The sequence below is a fragment of the Papio anubis genome, chromosome 9, assembly GCF_008728515.1.
Source record: "Papio anubis isolate 15944 chromosome 9, Panubis1.0, whole genome shotgun sequence".
Lineage (NCBI taxonomy): Eukaryota > Metazoa > Chordata > Mammalia > Primates > Cercopithecidae > Papio > Papio anubis.
Window position 1 is genome coordinate 114,969,774 of NC_044984.1, and position 25,009 is coordinate 114,994,782.

The 25,009-nt window shown below is 48.0% G+C and overlaps 1 long non-coding RNA gene across 1 annotated transcript; it reads right to left on the reverse strand.

The window, feature by feature from the left end:
* Positions 1–13,566: 13,566 nt before the first annotated feature.
* LOC110740771 lies at positions 13,567–24,994 on the reverse strand. The gene is made up of 2 exons (XR_002515894.1): positions 24,501–24,994; positions 13,567–14,453 (listed from the first exon to the last, which is right to left on the reverse strand). It is a non-coding gene; the product is annotated as an uncharacterized LOC110740771 (long non-coding RNA).
* Between the last annotated feature and the right edge of the window lie 15 nt (positions 24,995–25,009).

Sequence of the window (25,009 nt, forward strand, 5' to 3'; positions counted from 1 at the left end):
CTCTCGGGTTCAAGCGATTCTCCTGCCTCAGCCTCCTGAGTAGCTGAGATTTACAGACGCATGCCACCCATTTTTTGTATTTTCAGTAGAGACGGGATTTCACTATATTGACCAGGCTGGTCTCAAACTTCTGACCTTGTGATCCACCTGCCTCGGCCTCCCAAAGTGCTAGGTTTACCGGTGTGAGCCACTGGGCCTGGTGAGTAGGTGTTAGTTTTATCAAGAGTTTTTTTCTCATTAATTGACATGACCATGAAGTGAACCCAGATATATAGTCTTTTTTTTTTTTCTGTGCTTATGTTTACCCAGTTAACCCAGATGTATTCTTTTTTTAAAAAAAGAAACCTGAGATAAGATTCACATAACATACAACTATTTAAAAGTGAACAGCCAGATGTGGTGGCTCATGCCTGTAATCTAATCCCAGCTCTTTGGGAGGCTGAGGCAGGTGGATCACTTGAGGTCAGGAGTTCAAAACCAGCCTGGCCAACATGGTGAAACCCCGTCTCCGCTAAAAATACAAGAATTAGCCAAGAGTGGTGGTGCACACCTGTAGTCCCAGCTACTCGGGAGGCTGAGGCAGGAAGATCGCTTGAACCCGGGAGGCAGAGGTTGCAGTGAGCTGAGATTGCGCCACCACACTCCAGTCTGGGCAATAGAGTGAGACTCTGTCTCTAAATAAATATATAAATAAAATAAAAGTGAATGATTCAGCAACCACCACCTCTACCTAGTTCAAAAACATCTTTATCACCCCAAAGGAAACCCCACACACTTTAAATAGTCACTTCCCATTTCCCTCTCCTCCCAGCCTCTGGCAGCCTCTAATCTGCATTCTACCTCTATGGATTTGCCTATCTGGACTCCTCATATAAATAGAATAATTTCATATGTGACCTTTCGTGTCTGGCTTCTTTCACTTAGCATCATGTTTTTGAGGTTCATCTGTGTTGTAGCATGTGTCAACACTTAGTTCATTTTCTTTCTTTCTTTTCTTTTCTTTCTTTTTTTTTTTTTTGAGATGAAGTCTTACTCTGTCTCCCAGGCTGGAGTGAAGTGGTGTGATCTCAGCTCACTGCAACCTCCACCTCCTGGGTTCAAGAGATTCTCCTGCCTCAGCCTCCTGAGTAACTGGGATTACAGGTGTGTACCACTATGCCTGGCTAATTTTTGTATTTTTAGTAAAGACAGGGTTTTACCGTGTTGGCCAGGCTGGTCTCGAACTCCTGACCTCAGGTGATCTGCCTGCCTTGGACTCCCAAAGTGCTGGGATCACAGGCGTGAGCCACTGTGCCTGGACTACTGAGTTCATTTTCATGGCTGAATACTATTGCATCACTGTAGGGGTATAACAGGTGATATGGTTTGGCTGCGTCCCCCCCCAAATCTCATCTCGAAGTATAATCCCCACATGTAGAGGGAGGGTCCTGGCGGGAGGTGATTGGTTCATGGGGATGGTTCCCCCCATGCTGTTCTCATGATAGTGGGTGAATTCTCATGTGATCTCTTTTATTTTATTTTATTATTTTATGTTTTTAATTTTTGAGGCAGGGTCTCACTTTGTCATCCAGCCTGGAGGGCAGTAGTATGATCTCAGCTCACTGCAGCCTCAATCTACTGGGCTCAAGCAATCCTCCTGCCTCAGCCTCACAATTACCTGGGACTACAGGAACACACCACCATGCTTGGTAATTTTTTTGTATTTTTTGAAGAGATAGGGTCTTGCCATGTTGCTCAGGCTGGTCTCAAATTCCTGGGCTCAAGCAATCCTCCCACCCTGCCCTCAGCCTCCCAAAGTGCTGGGATTACAGGCATGAGCCACCATGCCTGGGCTCAAGCGATTCTCCTGCCTCAGCCTCCTGAGTAGCTGGGACTACAAGCAAATGCCACCATGCCCAGCTAATTTGTTTTAAATTTTTTGTAGAGATGGTGTCTCACTGTGTTGCTTAGGTTGGTCTTGAACTCCTGGGCTCAAATGATCCTCTTGCCTCAGCCTCTCAAAGTATTGGGATTACAGGCGTTAGCCCCCTTGCTCAGCCCTCGACATATTCTTAACCACTATTCTGTGCTGTCTGCCTGTGTGCCAGGTGCTGTGTTCAGTTCTGCACATACAGTGTGGAAGAACAGAGAACTGATTTTGCTCAAACTGAACCTAAGTCACTTCTGGAACTTAGTACTCTCTGTGGCGATTATGTATGTCCATCTCAGATCACACAGGGTCCTGTGAGGCCCTGCTCATTCATCTCCATAGCTCCAGTGTCTAGCGCAGTGCTGTTAGCTGAATAGATGAGTTTAATCTGAGAAGGCTTCATGGAGGAAGCAGCTTTGAGTAGAACCTCAGAGCTAGAGGAGTTGAGCAGTGTCCTTCAGCCCACAATGATTACTAACAACAGCCACGGTTTATCAAGCACCTTCCTGTGCCACACAGTACAATGAGCATGTTAACCTCCCAGGGACATCCAGCCAGTGAGGGGCAGAGGACAGCTTAGATTGGAACCCAGACCCACAGCCCTAATGACTACCTTATACTGCCCTTCCAAGCCTGGTTCCAAATTAGGGGTTGGGTCTTCCTACTCTGCATTCTCAATCCCCTGTTTCTCTTTTGCTAGGGACATTTGGATGGGACTAGAGAGTGACAAAATGATGGTCAATGTAGCAAAGCCCGGACTTGGGACACCTTGATGTCTTGGGAAAGACTTTTCACTGCCTCCCCTGCCAGGTCCTTCAGACTCTGGGGGACAGTGCCTTCTGCCCTGTCCTTCGAATCCTCCTTTCCTCCTTCAGCCCCCTCTCCCCCTCCTCCTTCCTTAGCCCCTCTAGTTCATCGGGCTGTGCCGGAATCTGTGGGGAAAGGAGCAGGATTTCAGCTAAATATAAACCAGGCTGTTCCAGTTTCCAAATAGAACAAAGGAGCAGGGTGTTAAGTTGATTTTTATAAATAAAGAGAGAGGGAGTGAGAGAATATTTTTTCGAGATGTTTAATAAAATCGCCTTGGGAGAGGCAGGAAAATCACTGGGCTGCGGTGGGAGGGTTTGCAGGAGGAAGGGGAGGGAGAGGAGGGAGAGTGGGGGATGCTTCCTTCTTTCTGCAGGGATTCTTTTCCTTGGACCAGGGAGAGAAGGTGGTGCAGAGAGGGGTGGAGGAGAATGGGGAGGGGCATGAGTGTCCCTGGGAGGAAGAGGAGGAGGACAGGGAAGGCTTGTCATCATAATAGTTACTGCGCATTATAGAATAGTTCCTGCATATTGAGCACTTACTGTATGCCAAGTTTTATGCCTGATTACTGCATCATCTCATCAAATGCGGTCAGGATTCTCGTCACTTGGAGCTCTGTGATCTAGCACCTGCCTACCTCTCTGACCTCATCTCCTCCCTCTTTCTCCCTAGCTCACTCTACTCCCACTACTGAGGCTCCACACACCAAATTCATCCCTTCCTCAAGGTCTTTGTACCCCCTAGGTCTCACAGCCAGCTCTTTGTCATCATTCAGGTCTCAGAATGAATGTCACTTCCTTCCTGACCACCTTATGGAAAAGAGAGCCCACACCCACACCAGTCAGGATTACATTCCCTTGTTTCATTTTCTTCATTAAGATATCACTTCCAAAACTATTTGCTTGCTTTATTATGTCTCCGTGCTTCCCCCAGCAAAATGAAAGCCCTATAAAAGCAGAAACTTTGGCTGGATGTGGCAGCTGATGCCTGTAGTCCCAGCTCCTTAGGAGGCTGAGGCAGGAGGATCGCTTGAGCCAGGAGGTCGAGGCTGCAGTGAGCTGTGAGCCAAGAGGTCGAGGCTACAGTGAGCTGTGATCACACCACTGTACTCTAGCCTGGGTGACAGAGCAAGATGCTGTCTCAAAAAACAAACAAATCCAGAGACTTTTGTCTCTCTCCTTCACTGCGGTAAGGCCAGGACCTAGACCGGTGCCTGGCACATGGTAGACACTGCTTAGTATGTATTTGCTAGATGAATGGATAAGTAAATGAAGCTCAGAGAGGTGAATGGACTTGCCCGAGGTCACACAGCTAGGAAATGACAGAATTCAGGAGGAAGCCCAAATTCGTCTGATCTCCAAATGCATGCCCCACTTTTTTTTTTTTTTTTTTCTATTTTGTAAGGCTTCCAGCAGGATGGAAGAGAGGATTAAAGGGGATCACTATGGAACCTTGGAATTTTGGGGGATGATCAGGCACAACCCTGATAGTGGGTCAGTGAAGCCAAATGTTACCATCACCCTCATCCTTAAGCAATGTGTGTATCATATAAAAATGGTTCCACAGGCTGGGCGCGGTGGCTCACGCCTGTAATCCCAGCACTTTGGGAGGCCGAGGCGGGTGGATCATGAGGTCAGCAGATTGAGACCATCCTGGCTAACACGGTGAAACCCCGTCTCTACTAAAAATACAAAAAGTTAGCCGGGCGTGGTGGTGGGCACCTGTAGTCCCAGCTACTCGGGAGGCTGAGGCAGGAGAATGGCGTGAACCCAGGAGGCGGAGCTTGCAGTGAGCCGAGACGGTGCCACTGCACTCCAGCCTGGGCGACAGAGTGAGACTCTGTCTCAAAAAAAAAAAAAAAAAAAAAAAGGTTCCACAGACAGATCTCCTTTGTGGGGGCTATTCCATAGTGAGAGTTTTACCCAGTACCACCCAAGGGAGAGCTAGTCTAGGTTTTGGGGAGGTGGCAGAGGGTTTCTCACCTTAGGAACTGGAAGGGATGGCCGGAGGAAGCACATATTGTACAACTCTACCTGCCCTGCCTTGCCACTCCTTGAATCTTTACTCTTTTACCTCCACACACAGTGGTGAGTCAGGAGTGGGTTGGGCTAAGTGGCTGCACGGGTCTCCGGGGCACCTAGTCATGTGATTATGTCTTCCTGCTGACACCAGGTCCTGCCTCACCAGGGATGTCCAAGGCATAACCGTGAACAAGTCATGGGACTCCCTCGGTGTCTCATTGTCTTCCTGTGTAAGACGGGGCTGGTGAAGCTTGCTTGGCTATGAAGATTAGAAATCCTGAATTAGGCCAGGCATGGTGGCTCACACCTGTGATCCCTTGGGAGGATTGCACAAGGCCAGGGGTTTTGAGACCCAGTCTGGGTATCACAGTGAGACCCTGTCTCTACAAAAAACTTTTAAAAATTAGCCATGCATGGTGGTGCGTGCCTGTAGTCCCACCTACTTGGGAGGCTGAGGCAGGAGGATTGCTTGAGCCCAGGGATTTGAGGCTGCCATGAATTATGATTGCGCCATTGCATTCCAGCCAGGGTGATGGAGTGAGACTTAGTCTCAAAAAAAAAAAAAAAAAAAAAATTGGGAACTCAAAGAACTTCCAAGCACATGACATGGTAGATGCTCAGCAGAACAGATGAAAACTGTTCTTCTCTTACTTATTATCACCTCTCTTTGGATTATAATCTAATTGAGCACAGGGACCATGACTCCATTAATTGAGCAGCTACTGTACGCCAAGCTCTAGGTTATGCATTTTGTGTGAGTTATCTCATTGAATCCTCATTCTAATTCCATGAAGTAGGTACTATTATTAGGTACTATTATTATTATTGTTATCCCCATTTTATGAATGGGGAATATTGAGCTCTCAGGGGTGAAGTGGCTGACCCAAGGTCACACAGCCAAGAAGCAATAGAACTAGGCCTGAAATCCAGGCAAGCCCAACTGTGGATCCTGGGCTTTCAAATATTATCCAATCCTGGCTGGGTGCAGTGGCTCATGCCTGTAATCCCAGCACTTTGGGAGGCCGAGGTGGACGGATCACTTGAGTCAGGAGTTCGAGACCAGCCTGGCCAACATGGCGAAACCCTGTCTCTACCAAAACTACAAAAAAGTTAGCCAGGCGTGGTGGCACGCACCTGTAGTCCCAGCTACTTGGGAGACTGAGGCAGGAGAATCGCTTGAACTCAGGAAATAGAGGCTGCAGTGAGCTGAGATCACGGCACTGCACTCCAGCTGGGGCGACAGAGCGAGACTCCATCTTGAAATATATATATAAAATCCAATCCTGTGTCTCAGAACGAAGGAAGTAGTGGGACTGTCTGGTGCTCCAGGAGATAGAGCCTGGCATAAGCGGGGAATAAAGAGGTCAGAAAGGGTCATGGTGAGAAGAGAAGCGGAGGCCTGACCTTGGTGAAGAGGACAAAGAGGGAGCCCAAGGTGGGATGGGGGAGGGATGCTGCAGTTCGGGGGGCTGTGGCTCTGCGCCTCTGACTCATTCGGACAGAGCAGCTTGATTCCCTGCGGCAGGAGATGCTATTTATAACCTGCAGGTTCTAGCATCCTCCTGAGCACAGAGCCCTGCAGCTACCTGGGGCCCTTCTTCCTGGACTGTAGGGCGAGGGGAGTAAGGAGCAGGATGTTGGGATGGAGGGTGTCTGGTGGCCAAGGAGAAGGCCGTGGCTGACCCTCCTTTCTCTTTGCTGTGGACTCTCCAGTCAGCACAAAATGCAAATCAAGGGCCCTGTGGGTCATTCTGGGGATGTCTAGCTTGTCATTAGCAGTGTGTCTGGCACCTAAGAGGAATGAATGAATGAATGAATGAATGCATAGAAGTAGCTTCAGTCTTTTTCATTTAGTCAGATCATGTCATGTCTCTGCCCCAAGCTCTTCAATGCTTCCCCATCTCCCCATCTCATTTGGAGTAAAAGTCAAAGCTCTTACAGTGACCTATGAGGCTGCTATGTGACCTGGTTCCTGTTGCTCCTTTTTTGTGTGTGTGAGACAGAGTCTCACTCTATCACCCAGGCTGGAGTGCAGTGGCGTGACCTCGGCTCACTGTAATCCTCATTTCCCAGGTTCGAGCAATTTTCCTGCTTCAGCATCCCGAGAAGTTGGCCTTACAGGCGCACACCACCACACCGGCTAATTTTTGTATTTTTAGTAGAGACAGAGTTTCACTATGTTGGCCAGGCTGGTCTCGAACTCCAGACCCAGGTGATCCGCCCACCTCAGCCTCCTAAAGTGCCTGGGATAACAGGCATGAGCCACTGCGTCCAGCCCCTGCCCCTTTCTTTGTCCTATCTTCCTGCTCACCCGCTTCACTCCTGCGGCCTCCTTGCTGCCCCTGGGAACGCACTAGGTCCATTCCTGCCTTGTGGTTCTGGTCTGCTTTCTTCTCCTGGGACACTCTTCCCCCAGACACTGGCATGTTTTTGTCCCTCACCTCCTTCAGGTCTTTGCTCAAATGCCAACTTCTCAGGGAGGCCTTCCCTGACCATCCTACTTAAAATTACACCCATGCAATATACACTCCTTATTTATTCCCTTTCCCAGCTTCATTTTTCTCCATCGCATTTATCACCATCCAGCATACTACGTATCTCACTAATTCATCTTTTTATTGTCTGGCTCCTTCTACCAGAACGCCAGCTCCAAGAGGATAGGAGTTTTTGTCTGTTTTGACTCTGCTGTCTCTGTAGGGGCTAGAATAGTGCCTGGCGCATAGCTGGCACTCAGAAAAATATGTGTTGGCTCCATGAATTCACTGGGATTCTCAGGGCCTTGCTGTGTGGCCCTGGGTAGTGAATCTCACCTCTCTGGGCCTCAGTCTGTTGAACTCACTGGCCTTCCAGTTTAGACATCCTAGGGCTCTGTCCCTTCATCCTGGCACTCAAGGGTTTCTGTTTATTTGTTTGTTTTGTTTTGTTTTATTTTATTTTGTTTTGTTTCTCCTCACAAAATCTGCTAAAAGGAGAACTGGCCAAGGCCTGGCTTGCTATTTTTCTCCTACGCTAGACTTTGAGCCAGGCACATGCCAGCACTCTTACATCTGAGTAAGGGGCTTTGACTAGATGCATTTGTGTGAACGACCTTCTATATGTGTTTGAGAACCTAGGGCGGTGGGCCGGGCGCCGTGGCTCAAGCCTGTAATCCCAGCACTTTGGGAGGCCGACGGGCGGATCACGCAGGTCAGGAGATCGAGACCATCCTGGCTAATATGGTGAAACCCCGCCGCATTTGTGTGAACGACCTTCTATATGTGTTTGAGAACCTAGGCGAGATGGGACATTCCAGCAGAATGTCAGCATAGGCCCGAATTCTGTCTGTTTCTTTTTGTTTGCAGTGGAGCAAAGAGTAGAAATCTCCAAGAGCACCGCAGACCCTTCTCTAATGTATCAGGGGAAACGCCCACTGCTCTGGAGACGTAAGGGAAGAGCCTGCTGGCTGTGATTCCCCACACCTGTAACAGGCTAGTTCCACTTCCTCAGGAGCCAGCTGTGACAAACCCACAGCAGAACTGCCCACCTTCCAACAAGGGAAGCCTGCAGGAGAATTGCAGGCTTCAATGGGGATGCCAAGCCCATTTTTAGATCTCATCTGTTCTTAATGAGAAATGGGTCCAACCTTGCCCAGGTTTCTAGAACAATCCCTGACAGGGCTTTGGAGTTTATTAGCATGTTCACACGCTATCTGGCTTAATTGCCAGATGAGCTCTTATCTTCTCTTCTTTTTATGTTACACTCCCTGGGACTAGCATAGTACCTAGCGTCTGGTAGGGATCACTGGATTTTTGTTGGAAGAGTTAGTTTTCATAAGTCATAAGAGACAGGCAATATTGTCATCATTTTTTTTTTTAAGAGGTGGGGCCTCACTCTGTTGCCCAGGCTGAAGCACGGTGGTGTGATCATAGCTCACTGCAGCCTTGAATTCCTGGAGTCAAGGGATCTCCCACCTCAGCCTTCCAAGCAGTTGGGACTACAGGCGTGTGCCACAGTGCCAGACTATGTCATCAATTTTTTTTGTGTGTGTGAGACGGAGTCTCGCTCTGTCGCCCAGGCTGGAGTACAGTGGCATGATCTTGGCTCACTGCCACCTCCGCCTCCCTGGTTCTAGAGATTCTCCTGCCTCAGCCTCCTGAGTAGCTAGGACTACAGGCCCGTGCCACCATGCCTGGCTAAATGTTTGTATTTTTTAGTAGAGATGGGGTTTCACCATGTTAGCCAGGAAGATCTCGATCTCCTGACCTCGTGATCTTCCCGCCTTGGTCTCCCAAAGTGCTGGGATTACAGGCATTAGCCACCGTGCCGGGCCTACGTCGTCATTTTATAGATAATGAAACTCAGGCTCAGTGGTGATATGACTTGGTCCAAGGTCACACAGCCAGGACATAAATCCATGCAGGCAGCTGGCTTGGGGTTACTAGGAAGGAAAAGAAGGAACTCCCTCCCAGTGGTGACTGCACTTTGGGAAAACAAACTTTACTTGTGAATACGGTAGGACTTAAGAGAGCTTGGGCCTTTGGAAGCCAGAGCAACTTGAGTTCAAATCCCAGTACTGCACTTGTGCATTTGGACAAGTTCTAAAGACAACAGGGGCCGGGCACGGTGGCTCATTCCTGTAATCCCAACACTGGGAGGCCAAGGCAGGTGGATCACCTGAGGTCAGGAGTTCGAGACCAGCCTGGCCAACATGGTGAAACACCATCTCTACTAAAAATACACAAAAATTAGCTGGGCGTGGTGGCGCGTGCCTGCAGTTCCAGCTACTTGGGAGGCTGAGGCAGGAGAACAGCCTGAAACTGGGAGGCGGAGGTTGCAGTGAGCCGAGATTGCGCCATTGCACTCCAGCCTGGGCGGTAAGAGTGAAACTGTCTCAAACAAACAAACAAAAAAGACAATGGGGCCTCAGATTTTCTATCTGTAAAATGGACACACCAGTGCGTGTGTCCCTCTTACACAGAGCCTTTGGGAGTATACAGTGGGAGAATGCAGTTCAATGCCTGCCACCGGGTGGTGCTCAATACACTCCAACCCCACGCTGACCTTTCAGGTGATCTCTGGAACCCCCAGCCCCACTGCTGCACTGTTGCCTGCCCTCCAACTTCGGGGTAGGGCTGGAGAGAGCCTGCTGAATAATTGCCCTGCGCATGTGCAGCTGCCACGAGTCATGTGGCCTGGTGCCACCCAAGTCCTCAAGGGCGAGGCCTCAGGAACTTTCTGTCAGTGGGGACCCTTGGGACAGCTTTGTTCTCACCTCAGCCAGAGCTCGGGGTCCTGGAACATCCAAGTGTGCACTTGAGGGGCTGAGAGAGAAGGCAAAGACCTTCTAGAACCTCAAATGAGGATTCTTTTGACCTTTGTCTGTTTTCTGCTTTGAGACAGGGCCTAGCTCTGTTGCCCAGGCTGGAGTGCAGTGGCGCAATCACAGCTCACTGCAACCTCCGCCTCCCAGGTCAAGCGATCGTCTTGCTTCAGCCGCCTGAGTAGCTGAGACCACAGGCTCGCACAATCACCCAAGCTTTTTTTTTTTTTTGAGACGTAGTCTCATCTTGTCTCCCAGGCTGGAGTGCAGTGACCTGATCCTGGCTCACTGCAACTTCCACCTTCTGGGTTCAAGCAATTCTCCTGCCTCATCCTCCCTAGTAGCTGGGATTACAGGCAGCTGCCGCCACGCCTGGCTAATTTTTTGTATTTTGATATAGACGGAGTTTCACCGCGTTGCCCATGCTGGTCTCGGGAACTCCTGAGCTCAGGTAATCCGCCTGCCTCAGCCTCCTGAAGTTCTGGGATTACAGGCATGAGCCCCCATGCCCGGCCCACCCAAGCTATTTTTTAAAATTGTTTGTAGAGAAGGGGATCTCACTTTGTTGCCCAAGCTGGTCTGGAGCTCCTGGCCTCAAGTGACCTGCCCACTTTGGCCGCCTAAAGTGTTGGGATGACAGGAGTGAGCCACTGCTCCCGGCCACCCGTTCTATGTTTGAGGGAGGCTTTGGCAGGCCCCTGGGACCAAAGGAAACCAACGAGGGAAATGGCTGGCCTGAGGCAGGGCAGCCCTTCTGGGCAGCCCTTCCTCATCCGTTCACCCAGGTAACAAATAAGCCCTTCTCTGGTGTTCAGCACTAAAGATACCGTGACATGGGCCCAACTGGGGAGATAGACTTTCCCTGGGAAGTGGAAACTGAGTAGAAACTGAAGGGATGCATCCGAGGTAATCTGGGGGAGCTGGGAGCGGAAGAGGTTGCAGATGGACCAGTGACATGGAGGAGGGTAAAAGCTTTCAAGGGAGAATGAGCCTGGATGGTCTCGAGAACCGGCGGGCGTGGGAACAGTGGCCCTGGGAAGAATTTTGGACTTGATCCTAAGAGCAGCAGGAAGCCACTGAAGCTGGGGGATAATGTAATCTTTAGAGTCCTCCACTGAATCATTTTGCTTTGCCTCCTCATTCGGAAAAATGGATTTTGAATTCCACACCTGCCACACTAATTTTTAAAACTTTATTTTCAGAAATAGGAAATAAGAGAATGATGGACTATGTGTTTCTTCTCAGGGTTAAATATGCTAAAAGATGCAAATTGCCTAGCATTCTATATGTGGTCTATAAATGGTAATTCCCTCTCTCTCCTCTAAATTCCATTCCACAATTTCCACCATTCTAGGAGCATCGAAGGAGATCAATCCTCCCTACAGACTAAAGAGAAATTTCATTTGAAGTACCTGGATGGATGAAAAATTTGATTGGTTCAAAAGATTCAAGGGTAATTATTTTACAAATTATTATTCAAATAGTATGCTCCCCATGACCATACAATGTATTATTGGATTTATGGAATTGCAATTTACATTCAACTTTTTAGAAGCACATTTATTTGTTTACTTAAAAAAATCGTTTTGAGACAGAGTCTTGCTCTTTCATCCAGGCTGGAGTGTAGTGGCATGATCATAGCTCACGCAGCTTCGATCTCCCAGGCTCAAGCAATCCTCCCACCTCAGCCTCCCTAGTAGCTGGGACCATAGGCATGTGCTACCATGCCTGGCTGATTTTTTATTTTTAGTAGAGATGAGGTCTCAGTATGTTGCCTGGACTGATCTCAAACTCCTGGGCCTGAGCAATCCTCCCACCTCAGCCCCACAAAGTGCTAGGATTACAGGTGTGAGCCACTGAGCCCGGCCTAGAAGCATATTTATTTTAGAAAACAAGACCAAGTTTCACAAAGGCAGGGGCCACGTCTATGTTCTTCCCCACTGTAAGATCACCACCTTGCTGGACGCATAGTAGACTTTCAAATATTTGTTAGATAGATTTAAATACTGGAATATATTTTCTGCTACATTGAAAGTCAGGGGCCTCAATTCTAGGGTTTTCTCTTTATAGTTGTTAACATGAATTTTGATGGCATGAAAATGCTTGTTCTCTGAATTATATTTAGCTCATACAAACTCTACTGCACAATTATGTTGTAAAGATGAATTAAGTTTTATCTTTAAGTTGTTATTATAGCCTTGGGAAAAGGTGAACATTGAGAATAACTACATGAAGTGGTAGCATATTGTAAAGTTTGCTACTTTTTTTTTTTTTTTTTTGAGACAGAGACTCGCCCTGTTGCCCAGGCTGGAGTACAATGGTGCAATCTTGGCTCACTGCAACCTCCGCCTCCCGGGTTCAAACAATTCTCTTGCTTCAGCCTCCTGTGTAACTGGGATTACAAGCGCCCGCCACCACGCCCAGCTAATTTTTGTATTTTTAGCAGAGATGGGGTTTCACTATGTTGGCCAGGCTGGTCTCGAGCTCCTGACCTTGTGATCCGTCTGCCTCGGTCTCCCAAAGTGTTGGGATTACAGGCATAAGCTACTGCACCTGGCCCTACTTTTTCTTTTTAATGTGGTGTAGGGCCTAGAACAGACTGTCACGTGTGAAAGGTATGTCAGGCAGGGTCTGTATAAGAAACAGATGGCACATTCAAATTAGATCATTAGAAGAAGATTTAATAAATGGACTATTTACAAGGTTTAAGCAGGGCGTGGGGAAGCTATAAGGGATAGTGCAGTACCCACAGGGCCTTTACCACTCTTAGATCTAAAGGTTGAGGGGAGGAAGAAATGACAGAACCCAGAAAGAGAGAGTTGTGTGGAGCAGGCTGCCTTGAGAAAGAGGGGTGACCTTTTATCAAAAGGCACAACCAACCTAAGGCCATCTGGCAGGAGGGAAGTGGGGAAAGCAACACTTCACCCATGCTCTCCTCCTGCCCTGCCATCTCCTGCTGCCGCTCCCATTGGCTGTGCCCGCTGGAAGCTAGAGGGCAGGAGAGCTGCTGCAGTCCATGTAGGTCAGCCCGCCAGGGCCAAGGGCAGCACGGAGAAGGGTGGAAGAGCAGATCCAGAGGGCAAATGGAAACTATCTGGTAGAGGAGACTTCATGTGCATGTTGGATAAAGACTTGATATTTAAATCCTGGTATCTTAGGGAGGCTGTGAAACCTTAAGGGATGGAACTATGGCAGCAGGTTCAGGGTTCTCATTTGTTCATTCCTTAGATCTCCTGAGGATACTAGAAAAAGTATTGTGCTGGGTATTTGAGAGAAGCCCAGCAATGGCAAAGCACTCTGAGAAATTCAATGCATTTTCCTTCCTGATGCATATATATATATATATATATATATATACATATATATATATACACACACACATATATATTTTTTTCTGATTCATATATTTTTAAGAACACATCCCTCCTCTATCAAGAGCACTTGTTTAGAGCTCTGAATAGTAAATACAATCCCACTGGTCTCAAAACGAGACACTGCTTCCCCAGAAGCAAGAAAGTTCAGGCAAAGCACACAGGTTCTGATTTTTTATTTTTATTTATTTTGAGACGGAGTCTCACTCTGTTGCCCAGGCTGGAGTGCAATGGCATGATCTTGGCTCACTGCAACCTCTGCCTCTTGGGCTCAAGTGGTTCTCATTCCTCAGCCTCCTGAGTAGCTGGGGTTACAGGTGTGTGCCACCACGCCCAGGTAATTTTTGTATTTTTAGTAGAGATGGGGTTTCACCATGTTGGCCAGGCTGATCTTGAACTTCTGACCTCACATGATCCACCCACCTCAGCCTCCCAAAGTGCTAGGATTACGGGCGTAAGCCATGACGCCTGGCCTCCGGCTCTAAATCTTATGGCTAGCAACTGACAATTATGTCCCTCACCAGGTCGGTACCCTTTAGGTAGTCGCTGGATAGACATTTTTTCAGGCCGGGGGACCAGAATAGAATGTGTGAGGGCGACTCTGGAAAGTGGACTTGCTCTTATGAATGGAGTGGATTGTGGTCTCACATTTTCTGAATCTGTGAAATCATTCCACTCGTTAATGAGGTCCTTTTAGAAGAGGAGGGAATAGATCTCCTTTAGTGACATGACTTTGACAAGCAAATCAATTCGTTCCATTTGTTTCCTCTTTGAAAACAGCAATCCTCGAGCGTTACATAATCTAATCTTCATGCCTCACTGGTTTGTTCTGTCCTCCTGAGGAATTGGCAGATGGTGCCAATGCGGAGACCCGCGCACACGCCTCGCAAGCCTCATGGTAACAGGAGAGTTGCTCACAGTGTCTGTCTCTTTGCTGTGGGGTCCCTCGCTGGCATTTGTTTCCCTGGATCGGTTGGCTCTTTAGCCTCCCTCAGGCACTGCTGGCTTCTTGCCCTCGGCTCTCATTCCAAGATTAATTGGAAATGCTGAAAGCAGATAAAAAGAGAACAGAAAGTGAAGTTGAAAGGGCAGAGAATTTGCTGGATTTTTTTCTAAAAGCCCTCCTCCGTTAAAGGCTGAGTATCTTTGGAGATTTTTAGCTTCAGAATGGTGACTCCCTCCTTTAGCCTGGTGCCTGTGTACATCTTTGTTGCTGGGTTACACACAGCACAGGGACAGGGCTGGCTGTGTCAGAGCTGGGAGAGTAGAGATCTGCTTGATAAGGTCTCTGAATTTCTCCAACAGCGAGTCACATATCTGCGAAATGATTGTTCCCCAGATAGGGCAGTTACCTGGAGTCCACCTTCAGGTCGGTGATGTCACTTACAAAGGGAAAATTATCTCAGAACTCTGTAAGGTGAGGAGCCTCCCGGCAAGGCCCTGTCAGCCAGAATCACAATGCTGAGATGTCCTAGTAGAGGCATGGCCTATACATCTTGTTTAAAAATCTGGAAGTGGCAGCTTCCAAAGGAAAGGAGTATGGGCAGAGTTCTAACATTGAGGACTGGAAAGCAGCTGATGTGCTCTGGTATTGCTTTTCTTTTCTTTTTTTTTTTTTTTTTTTTGAGACGGAGTCTCGCTCTGTAGCCCATGCTGGAGTGCAGTGGCCGGATCTCAGCTCACTGCAAGCTCCGCCTCCCGGGTTCACGCCATTCTCCTGCCTCAGCCTCCCGAGTAGCTGGGACTACAGGCGCCCGCCACCTCGCCCGGCTATTTTTTGTATTTCTTAGTAGAGACGGGGTTTCACCGTGTTAGCCAGGATGGTCTCGATCTCCTGACCTCGTGATCCGCCCGTCTTGGCCTCCCAAAGTGCTGGGATTACAGGCTTGAGCCACCGCGGCCGGCCTGGTATTGCTTTTCAATTGTTAAAATATTGAAATACTTCCATACTACTGGGTAAAGAGTTGAATCTTTGAATTCCCCATGCTCCCATCCCTCTGCTAATACTTAAGTCTGTTGAGAGGATCTTATTTTATTTAATTTCATGAGGAGCTCTACCCGTCCATGCAGCAATGGGAGCTTCCTTTGCTGAACCCACTTTGCTTTCACCGTGAGCTACCAGTAGGCCTTCTTGGTGCACGGCCAGGCACCACTCCAAGTGCCACAGATGTAACCGCCCTGCTCACAGACTGCACTGTTGGCTGACTGCTTTTGGATGGAACCTCCAGGCAATTATAACACAGCACCCTCCTGCCTGTGGCGAAAACATGCCTGGTCCTTAAAGGTCACATACACCTTTATGCTTGCGGTCACTCAGGATCCAGGTTGTATTTGCACGCAACAGAAATGAGCTGTCTGAAGGAGAACAATAGCCCCTGCTGCACCTTCTTTTATGGCCACCCTCCCCCACCCACTGAGTCCAGGCATAGAGGACTCATTTCCATAAAAGCAATAATGGGCCAGGTGCAGTGGCTCACACCTGTAATCCCAGTACTTTGGGAGGCCTAGGTGGTTCGAGAGCAGCCTGGTCAACATGGCAAAACCCCATCTCTACTAAAAATATAAAAATTAGCCAGGTGTGGTGGTGCACGCCTGTAATTCCAGCTACTTCGGAGGCTGAGGCAGGAGAACTGCTTGAACCTGGGAGGCAGAGGTTGCAGTGAGCCGAGATTGCACCACCGCACTCTAGCCTGGGTGACAGAGCAAGACTCTGTCTCAAAAAAAAAAAAGAAAAAAGAAAAAAAGCAATAATGGTTATCTTTTCAAAAATTTGTTATTCATTCACTAAATAATATGATGTGAGCACCTATTATGCTATTATGTTTTGGTCACTGTGCTAAGTCCAGGATATACCTAAAGCAGAGCTTGTTTCTGCTTTCATGGAACGTCCAGTTTAGTGGGATGTTGGGAGACAGACCATAAAGGAGGCCGCAGTGGCTGAAATGTGGTGGGGTCATCTGAACATGCGTTGCTTTCGTCTCATGGAAACTGCATAGATGTCGTGGGTGGCTTCTGGTGTGTGGTCAACTTATCGAATGTATCTACCCTGTTAGAGTACCGGGGTGCAAGGCACCAGTATTAAAGGTGCAAAGCATAGGGGGTGACTACTTCCTGCATCCAGTGAGGATCTCAGAGAGGCTGGGAACTGCTCTGGATTAGGCAAAGAAAAGGGGGAATATTCTGAATGAGGAATGATGGAGACGATAGGTTCTAACATTTGGAGATCAGGCATGCTATTTATTTATTTATGACAGAGTCCCGCTCTGTTGTCCAGGCTGGAGTGCAGCAATGGGATATTGGCTCACTGCAATCTCCACCTCCTGGGTTCAAGCAATTCTTGTGCCTCAACCTCCCGAGTAGCTGGGATTACAGGCTCCCGCCACCATGTATGGCAAATTTTTGTATTTTTAGTAGACATGGGGTTTCACTATGTTGGCCAGGCTGGTCTCAAACTCTTGACCTCAAGTGATCCACCCACCTTGGCCTCCCAAAGTGCTGGGATTACAGGCATGAGCCACTGTGCCTGGCCAAGTGTGCTGCTGGAGTCCAATGGCGCGATCTCGGCTCACTGCAACCTCTGCCTCCCGGGTTCAAGCGATTCTCCTGCCTCAGCCTCCCGAGTAGCTGGGATTACAGGCATGCGCCACCAAGCCTGGCTAATTTTGTATTTTTAGTAGAGACGGGGTTTCTCCATGTTGGTCAGGCTGGCCCCGAACTCCCGACCTCAGGTGATCCGCCTGCCTCAGCCTCCCAAAGTGCTGGGATTACAGGTGTGAGCCTCTGTGCCCGGTCCCAAGGGTAACGTTTTTAAAAGATGGTAACTTCTGACCAATCAGTCATCTGTAAGGAATAGGATTTCCTTCATCAATGCTTATCCCTCCTTTGCCTCAGTAACCAAGTGAGTTCAGTCACCAAAATCATAATTCATGCCCCTAAGATGGTCCAGTTGACCGTTGTGCTTGTCAGTATTAATTATTTTTGCTCTATCTGTCCTGATGGTTTGATTTTTCTTTTTATTGAGTTATTATTTATATGCAGTGAGATGTACAGTCTTAAGTGTATAGTCAGTTTTGACCCATGCATATATTCTTGCAACCCATACCCCTTTTCATTTTTATGTTAAAAATCTTGGAGGCCAGGTGCAGTGGCTCAAGCCTGTAATCTTTGGGAGGCCGAGGTAGGAGGATCTTTTAAGCTCAGGAGTTTGAGAACAGCCTGGGCAACTGAGCGAGACCTCATCTCTACCACAAATAAAAAAAAAAAAATTAGGCTGGGTGTGGTGGCTCACGCCTGTAATCCCAGCACTTTGGGAGGCCAAGATGGGCAGACAATGAGGTCAAGAGATCGAGACCATCCTGGCCAACATAGTGAAACCCTGTCTCTACTAAAAATACAAAAATTAGTTGGGCATGGTGGCACGCACCCATAGTCCCAGTTACTTGGGAGGCTGAGGCAGGAGAATTGCTTCAACCCAGGAGGCGGAGGTTGCAGTGAGCCAAGATTGAGCCACTGCACTCAAGCCTGGCAACAGAGGGAGACTCTGTCTAAAAAAAAAAAAAAAAAAAAAAATTGGTCCAGTCAACCGTTGTACTTGTCAGTATTAATTATTTTTGCTCTATCTGTCCTGATGGTTTGATTTTTCCTTTTATTGAATTATTATTTATACACAGTGAGATGTACAGTCTTAAGTGTATAGTTCAGTTTTGATCCAGGCTTTTTTTTTTTTTTTTTTTTTGTCTGAGACGGAGTCTCATTCTGTCGCCCAGGCTGGAGTGCAGTGGCACAGTCTCCGCTCACTGCAAGCTCTGCCTCCCGGGTTCACGCCATTCTCCTGCCTCAGCCTCCCGAGTATCTGGGACTACAGGTGCCTGACACCGCGTTTTTTTTGTTGTTGTTGTTGCTGTTTTGTTTTTTTGTTTTGTTTTTGAGACTGAGTCTTGCTGTGTCACCCAGTCTGGAGTGCAATGGCACAATCTCCACTCACTGCAACCTCTGCCTCCTGGGTTCAAGAGATTCTCCTGACTCAGCCTCCCAAGTAGCTAGGACTATAGGCATGCGCCACCACACCCAGCTAATTTTCGTATTTTTAGTAGAGCCAGGATTTCACCATGTTGGTCAGGCTGGTGTCGAACTCCTAACTCAAGTGATCCACCCGCCTTGGCCTCCCAAAGTGCTTGGATTACAGGCATGGGCTGCTGCACCCAGTTCCAGGCATAAATTCTTGTAACCCATACAAACCCTTTTCATTTTTATTTTAAAAATCTTGGAGGCCAGATGTGGTGACTCACATCTGTAATCCCAGTACTTTGGGAGGCCGAAGTGGGAGGATTGCTTGAGCTCAGGAGTTTGAGACCAACCTGGGCAACTGAGTGAGACTTCATCTCTACTACAAATAAAAAAAATTAGGTGGGCATGGTGGCATGCGCCTGTAGTCCCAGCTGCTTGGGAGGTTGAGATGGGAGGAATGCTTGAGGCTGGGAGGTCAAGTCTCCAGTGAGCTGTGATGGCACCACTGCACTCCAGCCTGGGCAACTGAGTGAGAATTTGTCTTGAAAAAAAAAAAAAAATCTTGACATTCTCTCAAGTGATGGACATTTGGGTCCAAGGGCAGATTATTGGAAAAGAATCTTCTATGTAGTCCACTGACTATTACCCCCACCCTCTAAAATCTCATCCAATCCTTTCCTGAGTTTTGCAATCACACAGAGGACTTAAAACCGTAAGAACATTTTGTAATCGCAGCTTTCTGAAACCCAACAGAGATATTGTCGTCTGAAAACAAGGGGAGATTACGTGCAAAATTTGATTCTGACAATAGCAGAAAGGAACAAGTTAGACAAAGAACGTCACAGAGAATTAATTCAAGCACCACCGTGTAAATGCTCCACAACCTTTTTCAAGACTCTAAACATGACATACAGTCTTGGTGAGGAAACAACAATTTTTAAAGGAGTTTGCTACAGGGACATGGCATCATCAAACTGAGATCTGTTAAATGAGAGATCCAGGTACATTTTAGGAGTTTTGCTCTTAACCCTGCCTTACTCTTTCTGGATGGATTCTCTTAGACATGAGGCATAAAGACAGCGAAACACACTGTTCTCTCTACACCGATGCAGTCCTCCCAAACCCACCTTTTCCATTCCACTGCCCATGTATGCTGAGGTGCTTTTCCTGCGCTGCAAAACAGCTCTTTTTCTGCCTAGTTTTCACCCATGATTATACAGTCAAATAATATAACACCATGTAATTATTTAATAATTACAATTTGTGTAACACCTAAAGGCAAATAGAGGCTTTATGTGAAAATGCTCTTTTTGTGAGATGGAGTTTCACACTGTCGCCCAGGCTGGAGTGCAATGGCGCGATCTCGGCTCACTGCAACCTCTGCCTCCCAGGTTCAAGCGATTCTCCTGCCTCAGCCTCCTGAGTAGCTGGGGTTACAGGCACCCGCCACCACGCCCAGCTAATTTTCGTAGTTTTAGTAGAGACGGGATTTCACCATGTTTGCCAGGCTGGTCCCGAACTCCTGACCTCAGGTGATCCTCCCGCCTTGGCATCCCAAAGTGCTGGGATTACAGGCTCGAGCCACTGCGCCTGGTCGTGAAAGTGCTTTTAAAGCTGTAAAGGTATATACAATCCAAAAATACTCTTTTAAAATTGTTTTTACATGGCAGGATACTTGGAAGCAACTGGATTTCCATTGCATCTCACAATCAGTGAGCAAGTCATTCTCATTTTCTGCATTCAGGATTTTCCATGTCTTAATGATGGTATTTCTGGAATATTCCTGGATCTGACCCAGCCTCTGAAATTAGTCCTCATGACCTCCCCACCAGACTTAAAATCCATGAAGAAAGGTATGATATTCACTTATTTACTATTCTATTGACGAGGCCTAGCCCTTGGTGGGCGCTCAGTAATTTCTGTTAAGTGAATGAACCTTATTGGTCTTGCCTTCAGTCTCCTTCCATCCTACCTGACAATGTATTTTTTGCATTGCATTTTTGAAGCATCATTTCAAAACCACAGTTCTGGGCTGGGCGAAGTGGCTCACACCTGTCATCCCAGCACTTTGGGAGGCCAAGGTGGGCGGATCACTTGAGGTCAGGAGTTTGAGACCAGCCTGGCCAAACTGGTGGAACACTGTCTCTACTAAAAATACAAAAAAAAAAAAAAAAAAATTAGCTGGGCATGGTGGCGGGCACCTGTAATACCAGCTACTCGGGAGGCTGAGGGAGGAGAATTGCTTGAACCTGGGAGGCGGAGGTTGCAGTAAGTCGAGATTGGATCACTTCACTCCAGACTAGGTGACAGAGCAAGACTCCATCTCAAAAACAAAAAGCAAAAACCAAAAAATCCACAGTTCTGCTTGCATTTTGCATTGCATTTTGAAGCATCATTTCAAAAACACAGCTTGCATCCTACACAAACTCACAAAACCTTCAAGGATTCTCCATTGCCAATAAAATAAAGTACAAACTGCTGAATGTCACACTCGAGATCTTTCATGGTTTAGTTCCAAACCACCATTTTAGGCCCATTTCCCAGCCCTTATTCTCTCTCCCTGCCCAATCGCCAAATGATTCCCAAGCACGCCATGCAGGTTCACACTCCCAACCCTGACTTAATCTATGCCCCCTGCCTGACATGACCTTCCTTTGGCCCTCTTTATTCATCTGATCGAATTTCACTTATTCTTCAAAAAGCAGCTCAAATGTGACCTCATCTAATGCTTTCTCTAGCTCCCCTTAGGGTTCTCCCATATAATTTAGGTCACAATCCTCTTATTACATGTTTCCCAGTTTAGCTGGTTTTCTCCCCTGACTCTCTGCCTTTTTTTTTGTTTTGTTTTGTTTTGAGACAGGGTTTGGCTCTTTTGCTCAGGCTGCAGTGCAGTGGTGGGATCTTGGCTCACTGCAACCTCTGGCTCCCGGGCCCAAGCCATTTTCCCATCTCAGACTCCCAAGTAGCTGGGACTACAGGTTCATGCCAGCAAGCCCGGCTAATTTTTGTATATATTTCTTTGGTAGAGATGAGGTTGTAGGCTGGGTGCGGTGGCTCACGCCTGTAATCCCAGCACTTTGGGAGGCCAAGGCGGGCAGATCATGAGGTCAGGAGATCGAGACCATCCTGGCTGACACAGTGAAACCCCGTCTCTACTAAAAATACAAAAAAAATTAGCCGGGCATGGTGGCAGGCTGTAGTCCCAGCTACTCAGGAGGCCGAGGCAGGAGAATGGCATGAACCCATGAGGCGGAGCTTGCAGTGAGCTGAGATTGTGCCACTGCACTCTAGCCTGGGTGACAGAGCAATACTCCATCTCAAAAAAAAAAAAAAAAAAAAAAAAAAAGAGATGAGGTTGCACCATGTTGCCTAGGCTAGTCTTGAACTCTTAACATCAGGTGATTCTTCCCGTCTTGGCCTCCCAAAGTGCTGGGGTTATAGGCATGAGCCATTGTGCCTGGCCCCAATGGTGCTTTAATAATGCCAACTATCATATGCCACCCACTGCTGCAAACCCACCAGTGGCTTCCCTTCACGCAAAGCCTTGACTTTTTTGGCCCCTGCTTTCCTCTCCAGTTTCATCTCTCCTACATTCCCCCTCGCTCACTCCAGCCTCCTTTATCTCCGCTTCTCCTGGAACATGCCAAGCTATTCCCTCCTCAGGACTTTTGAACAGCCTCCCCTCTGCCTGGAAAGCTCTTCTCCCAGATATATACATGACTTGCTCCTTTACTTCATTTGAGTTTCTACTCAGATATTCCCTCTGCAGAGAGGCCTTCCCTAATCACTGTCTAAAAGAGCACCCTCAGCCAGGCACAGTGGCTCACGCCTATAATCCCAGCATTTTAGGAGGCCGAGGCGGGAAGATTGTTTGATGTCAGGAGTTCAAGACCAACCTGACCAACATAGCAAGACCCTGTCTCTATGCAGAAATATTCAATAAAAATAACAATAAAAATAAAAAATATTAAATAAATAAAAATAAATATTAACGGAGGGCACCCTCCATTAAGCCCTAATCTCTTACTTGCTTTATTTCTCCTCATGGCATGAAACACCAACAGTTTGTCACCATTACTTTTCCATGCATTTATGTATTTGTTTATTTGTTGCTGAGGATAGAGACCATTTTGTTTGCTATCATATCCCTGGTACCTAGAACACTGCCTGGCAGATAACAGGCGCTCAATTATTTGTTGAATGAATGGATCAATCTTTGTATCCAAGATGACTACTGCAGTGTCTGGTGGTATACATATTTGTCAAATAAGTGATCAAATTAATACATTTTACAAACGAAATGGAATCCTGGCATATGTCCAGGATTATCTGGGATATGAGTGCAGGTGTTTCATCCATTTGCTTCATGGACATAATTTTTATTTATTTACTCTAGTAATCATAGGTAACATAATCAGATTCTTCAGTTTTTCAGAAACTAGTTGGTGATCGAGGTCTTGCCCAAAAATATTTAGGGCATTCCAGAAAGGTTACCAACAGTGGCACAGCAGGGATTTAGAATACCAGCAGTCCTCTGCCTCTCATTGGCTCCTGAGGGTTTCTGACAAGGTTCTTTATCTCCTGTGATTTATATTGAATGTGCCTTTGTTTTTATACCTGCCAAACACTGATTATTCTGAGGGCTGGAACAGGTAAGACATTGACTGACCTCAGAACTCAAAGGGTGGACTCATTACACCCTGCATATTCCAGCGGACCCTGCAGTGAGCCTTCAGGGCTGCAGTGCCCCAGCCTGCTTCAGGATTTGGGCTTTGGGAACCTGAGTGGCTTTGATGTGGCTATTCAGTCCCTGAAGGGTAGCTGATCTGGGGAACAATTTGCCACACTTTCTAGTTCACTTTAGCCTCTGGGCAGTTGCTTTCCCAGCCCATCCCATTTTCCTTAATTCCTTGCCTATGGGTAAGTAAAAGAAGCACACAGGGCCCAGCGCAGTGGCTCACGCCTGTAATCCCAGCATTTTGGGAGGCCGAGGCAGGCAGATCATGAGGTCAGGAGATCAAGACCATCCTGGCTAACATGGTGAGATCCTGTCTCTACTAAAAATAAAAAAAATTAGCTGGACGTGGTGGCGGGTGCCTGTAATCTCAGCTACTCGGGAGGCTGAGACAGGAGAATTGCTTGAACCCGGGGGGCAGAGGTTGCAGTGAGCTGAGATCGTGCCACTGCACTCCAGTCTGGGCGATAGAGTGAGTCTCTGTAAAGAAGCAGACACTGCAGAGAAGGATGAGCTCTCGGCATGAGTGAAGTGTAATATTGGCAATCTGTTCGTGTATCCTATTGTGGTTTTTTTTTTTTTTTTTTTTTGAGGCAGGGTCTCATTCTGTTGCCCAGGCTGGAGTGTAGTGACCCAATCTCAGCTCACTGCAACTTTTACCTCCCAGGCTCAAGTGATTCTCATGCCTACAAGTGGCTGGGATTACAGGCGCCCACCACCATGTCTGGCTAATTTTTGTATTTTTAATAGAGTCAGGGTTTCACCATGTTGGCCAGGCTAGTCTTGAACTCCTGACCTCAAGTGATCCGCTGGTCTTGACCTCCCAAAGTGCTGGCATTACAGGTGTGAGCCACTGTGCCCAGCCTTGTGTATCCTTTTAATGAGGCCGAGCAGTGACCAGACTGTGGATGGCATTGGGGCCAGGGACCAGAACAGGGAGAGCCTGGGAGGAACCCCTCTAGCCCCCTGCAAATCTCAAGCACCGGATACTAAAGAAGAGTGGTAGATGGGGCCTCATGAGGTGCAGGGGGAAGGGAACTGGCTTAACTGGATGGTTCCCTGTCCAAGCACTGGGCTAGGCCTTTTGTGTGCATAGTATCGTCTACTGTTACCAAGAAATTAGTTATACTTATCATCTGCATTTTACAGAAGAGGAGAACAAGACTCAGAGAGGTTGGTGACACCTGCCCAAGTTACCCAGATGGCAGGTGGCAGAGCTGGGATTTGAGATTCAAATCAGGCCTGGGAGGCTCTCTGGCTGCCCACCAAGAGCAGGAATTTCTGTAGCATCTAGAAAGGCATGAAGGTGAAAGAGGCGACAAGAGCTGGAGGGGCAGCAAATGGGTCCTACCTGAGAGTTGACCATCATCAGGTGCTGTCCAGACCTGGCTTCTCTTCTATTCTGAGAACTGATATCCTGTGACTGACTTACCAGGCTCGTCCTAGTCCCCCCGCACGATATTGGGAGTGGAGGCAGCCCTCCACGGAGGCGCTGAGAGCCTTTACTCCCAGCAGTGTCCTGTCACTGCATTCCAGCCCCTGCGTTTGTAGGCAGTGGTGTCATAGAGTGCCTTCATGCTCCTCGGGTCTCCGGTTCTCCCTGGACCTCTGTGGTCCTCACTGCCAAAGTTGTACCCCCTGGGGAGTGCACCCTGCCTGCGTTTCTGGAGGTTCGGGAGGTTCCGGGACTCTGCAGGAGCCTCCAGGCGTGATAAAGAGCGCTGCCGGCACTCTCGGGGTCTCGGCCTCTTTGGGGCCCCTTGCCAAACCCCTTCCCTCCTCGCGCTCCCGCTCAGCGTTGCAGCGTCCCCTTCGCCGCCAGGGGCCGCCCGGAAGCGGGGCTCCCCAGGGCGGGGCGGG